The following is a 5,557-nucleotide window of genomic DNA, read 5'->3' as shown; positions in this document are numbered from 1 at the left end:
GCATACAAAATATTATCTTGGCCAAGTCGTTGGAGCTGTGAGCAGACACGAGGGAGACGCTCTCTCCACCTTTCGACTCCACCACGTGCGCCGGCCAGCGAATGACTCTGGTCTTCTTTCGCGGATTCATGGATCTCGTGTAAATGTTCTTTCTATTTACTAGGTCACATCCAGCCAAGACGTGATGAACTCTTTGGTCACGAACCGACGACGATGTTAAAGTATTGTGTAATACACCCTGTTCCACAACAACAGAACAATGCACAAACGCCCACATGGGCCTCGAAGATAAATGGATTCGCCACTGCCGTGCCGTGGAGCGCTGTGTGCAGCGGAAAGTGCTTTAAATACCCATTAGGAGAATGACGTTTGCATAAGATGGGATAGTTCCCCTGAAAGTTGTACCGTTCCGGTCGTTCATAGACTTATGTTTCACATGGAGTTGAATTTGGGAATGAATAAAAAGTTGTTTAATAGCTTATTTTTATTCCCAGCTATGCGAAGAATAAAACAACTTTGAATTGACCTGAAAGACATGGAATAAGAAAGAGATGCATTCTTTGTTGAAAAGGATGCTAAATGGGGAGCTAAATAAGATCAACATGGAGTTGTCGAATCATTTATTGCTAATAAATAAATAAATTATTTGAATATGAGGACAATAATGCAATCCTAATACAATTTTTTATTTTTAATTTACAATTTTTCTTAAGAAATTTTAAATCATTAAAAAAAGTTTTAATTTTTAAAAATATAATAAAAAAGTTTCATTTTTTATTATATTTAAAAATATTTTTATATTTTTAATTTACAATTTTTCTTAAAAAATTTTAAATCATTAAAAAAAATACATTTTTTTAATATATTTTTTTACTGTTTCGAAACTACTTGAAAATCAATCATTCATTTAGAAGGGCATATCACCCGATATAATTAATTATTATTTGGTGGCTACAAGTTGACAAAAATAGACAAAAATATTTTTATATTTTTAAAATCCACTGCAGATATTGAACTTGCAACCATATGACAACAACCGAACTTACAACCTTCGATGTCGCAGTTGGGCGCCCACGATTTTTGTCGACTTTACTCGTTACTTGATAATAAGGAAAGTAAATAGTTTGGCTTTGTAATATTTTAAAGAGTAACCCATTATTTTCAACCTACTGATGATGCGGAAGAATGTTTGTTTACATTACCCTTTAATGGGCTATCTTGGCTATTCCAAAACTGAGCATAGAATCAACTTCTATATAAAAAAAACAAGTAGAAAGGCAGTAAGTTCTCCCGGCCCGAAATTCTAATACCCTCCACAATAAGGAAAAAACATTTCTATTTAAAATTATCTGGATTCAAACGTATTCCACTTTGAACTACAAACACCAGTGAGTTCGGTAGGAGAATGCAGTTAAAGTTTTCAATTAAGTGGCTATGGGGGCCATACCAAAATGGGAACCTATATAGATAATTTTATACTATTGTGAGAATTAAATAACAAATTTTGTAGGTAAATATAATTAGGATTATCAAAATACCGTATATCACTTATAAGGAATACGTAGACCAAATATGGACAATGTTTTGACACCGAATGTAGAACACATTATGGAGTGGCTTAAATCGTCATCATACCGAATATCCGAAGGAATCGCTACATGTGCGCTACAGGTATAGGGGTATAATAAGATGTATTGTGTTTGGCGTTGATGTTCCCTGGAGTGCGTCATCTAATTTACTTTCTGCAAACCTCATATAAGAGATGAATTCAGTACTAACGTTTTTTTATATAGTCCCTGCGTATTAGTACTACCTATTAGCATTCATTTCGAAAAATTTAATGTGACAGTATTTAGGTGAGTGACTGTCTGATTCATCAACTCCCAGACAAAACGGCTAAAGCTAAAATCTTGAAATTGTTCATGCGGATCAGTGTTAGTGTAGAGAAGTCAGATAATGGCAAGTTTTTCAAAAGTGCTAAAAAATTGGATCAATTGTTTGGATCAGAAATTTGAAATCAGAAATTTTTCATTTACGTTACTGTTAATGCGTAGGCTTGAGATTTGTAGGTGGTTCTGGTAACAGGTACCAAAAAATACGACAAGTTCTAAATGTTACGAAAATTGGTATTGAGCAAATTTTAAAATAACTTAATCGACATACATTTTTACTCTAAATATCTCGCACGATGCTCTTCTAACAGTGACGTAATGGGAATTTAAATTGTTTCCCAATAAATTGGAAAACTTTATCCTTTAGCTCCAAATATTTGAGTTTTGCCGTTTGAGGTACTTTATTCATTAGAATTCAAAATTATTAATAAAAAGTGATAAGGAATTTTCAAGCACTTGAAGTATACCGGATTATGAACCTGGTTGAGATTTATATTTCAAAATTTCAATCTAGAGGACAAAACCAGGAAATAACCGAAAATATATATGCGATCAATATGGATTTATATATTATAAGGACATTAAAAACGTTAAATTGAGGAGTTCCACTTTATTTTGAAATCGTAGGAAATATTAAACCTATATTGAAAAGAATATAAAGTATTCTACCCATTGAGGCTTGAAAATATCAAGTTATAGGCTCCTCGGTCGAGTTAAAAATTAATAATTTTGATTATTGAAGACATCAAGGTTTTGAAAGATTTTGTAGGGAAACAGGAAACCTGGCCTTATAAACAAAATAATCATTAAAAACTTAAATAAAATATGGATTTTTTTCTTAATTTCTATCCATTTTCCTGAAATTACTCTCCAATCCAATAGTTAAAAATCCACCATAAACTTTAGCCACAAAAAATAACTTTAAATTTAATATCAATATCCATCAGCCGACCAAAAAATAGGTTAACTGCTTAAAGAAGAAAAAAAACTGAAGGCCAGACAAATTCATATAAATTGCGGCACTTTTCCAAAAGCTTGAGAAAAAGGATTGGCGAACCCAACCGAAAAGAAAGAGCATAAAAATAGCATTCGGAACTAATAACAACAACACTGGGACCACAAACACTGCTCCTCGATGGATGGAGGAGATGAATGATTAGAAGACAACAAAGGCAACAAGAATTATAACAGCAAAAGCAACAAAACAGCTGAAATGACCTTTAAAGTGCCCAACAAAAAACAACTGCCAAACAAACACCCTCACCAAAAAGTTTGCGGAAAATGGACATTTACACATTCGCACAAGTGTGTGAGTACGTGTGCGTGTGTATGTACCAATGCCATTCATATGGAACATGCAGAGGAATTAAAAAAGACAAAACAAAACAACGAAAACAAACAAAACAACAAATGCAAACATTTACATACACTCATCCTTAAGTCGATACCAGACACACATACTTGTGTGAATTCTTTAAAACGAACTTTTCGATGTTTTCTGTTTTCTTTTGGTCGGAATTTAAAACGAACCAAATTTAGTGCATAAATTGAGTGTATTAAGGTGGTCCCACTGCAGAAAGGAACTATTTGTCACATTTAGGCTCTAAAAAGTTACACAATGTGATTGCAACTCCATTTACAGAAATTTTCAGTCATTTAGTGTTAGTAGTAGTTTTGAACTTGAAATTTTATCATTTCATAATAGATATACAATAAAATACGCTTTGCCGAACAACTTCTGTCTTGAAACAATAAAAACACATAATTGAAGCCAACTTCCGATTTGGACTAGAATTTACACATTATGAAATGTCTATCAATTCATTTTCCAAAAAAAGAACAGGATACTCTTTCTCATACATAGTCTAAGAACAGTACAATTTAAAAAATGCAGTTCTGAAAAAATTTACTTTCATCTGAATGTTTGTAATTTCATTTAGGATATTGAAAACCAAACCCTGAATATCGAGAAAATACGTCGACGAAATTTCTACCATTATAAAGAAAAATAACATATATTCCACCCTGGACATCCTGAATTTTTACAACCCGAAAATCAGGCGAGGTATCAAAAGTCCTGAGAAGACTGCTTAATTTTCCATTTAAATACAGCAAAAAAAAAACCATTATGAATACAACGACTACTTTTGTAACAATAGAATTAGGTATTAATGACTAAGACTGAAAATAATATTTTCCTATAAAAACATCAAAAGCTTAATTCAACCTACAATTAAAACAGAGACATAAGGCTAGGCAAAAAATTTGTTAGGATAAGGGCACTTAATATATATAACGACAGAGAATCTGAACTGGCATTATTCTTAAATAAACACAAAGTATAGATCGATAATAAATTCCAAGTTGTCTCTATGATATGATGTCAAGGTGACAAGTGCAACATAAGCCAGAAAACCACCAAAAATACACCGGCCTAGTAGCAGAACAATAGGTATAAGTGTTACAACACTCCAAATAGCATAGAGTTGTGTGAATCTAGTTCATACTTCAGTACAGCAGACCCATAACGTATGATTGATATCAACAATTTCATATCACTCATACGCAGAGATTTCATGCAAACAACCAAAGTCCACGGAACTAAATAACTAACTAGTTCATTCGAACGTACTTCGAACTAGTTTGGCAAATCAAATAACATAAAAAAACACCGACAATTACTCCCAAATGTAAAGATATTAAGCATATAAACACAGACATGAAAAACATTAGATGTGGAAAACTCTTCGAAGCATATTTATATAACTTTGTCACAATTTTATTTAATTAACAACGATTTTCAAACAATTTCTCTGAATATATACTAATTGTAGATCCATGAAAATATAATTATCAAAAAAATAATTCCAAAATTACTAAAACATTTTAAAAATAATAATTCACATTTAAACAACAATTCGTCACATATCAATCCAGGGTTAAATTAAAGAATTCACGCACTTATTTTTTGGGTATTAGTTTTTAATAATCCGACCTAGAGTTAAACAGAGTTTCATCTAAATTACGGGTTTCGAGTTTATGTATCTTCATATTTTCAAATCATATTTCCAAATATGGACCAAACTGTCTTATATCTCCTATGAATATAAGCCCCCTTTTTTCAAACTTACTTGTACCACAAATCGTAAAAAAAGTTAAAAGTTTATACAGAAACGAATGGCTTATGTTCGTCCTTCCGTTGAGACACCTTATCTCACTACTCACTTTTTTCAAAAATGACAATAATTTGAACATAATTTCCAATGAACAAAACAATTTTTTTTTTTTTCATTAAGGGAAAGGCGTCGAATCTTTTGTACAAGGTCAATCAAAATATATATTGTCCAATCTGTAATCCAATAATGCAATGAGGCTAAAATATTATAATCATCTAATGGAAAATATTTTCATTTGATCACATAAATTTGTTTACCCCCCTCTAATACACAGGCATTCATTCACCCGTACTCGCCAAACATTGTGGACATCAGTAACGTTGTGATGCGGTGCTATAAGAAATTATGTTGTTGTTGTTGGCATTGGCCGCGTTAGCGAATATTTTCTTTTCTCTTATTTATGTGTGTCCGTCTACATTTAATTTGTGCCGGTATTATATTAAACAAACAACAACAAAACGAAGCAAACATACGCATGAATACATCCAT

This window comes from Musca domestica, unplaced genomic scaffold (assembly GCF_030504385.1).
Source record: "Musca domestica strain aabys unplaced genomic scaffold, Musca_domestica.polishedcontigs.V.1.1 2, whole genome shotgun sequence".
In the NCBI taxonomy this organism is placed as follows: Eukaryota; Metazoa; Arthropoda; class Insecta; order Diptera; family Muscidae; genus Musca; species Musca domestica.
This window is presented reverse-complemented; position numbering follows the sequence as displayed.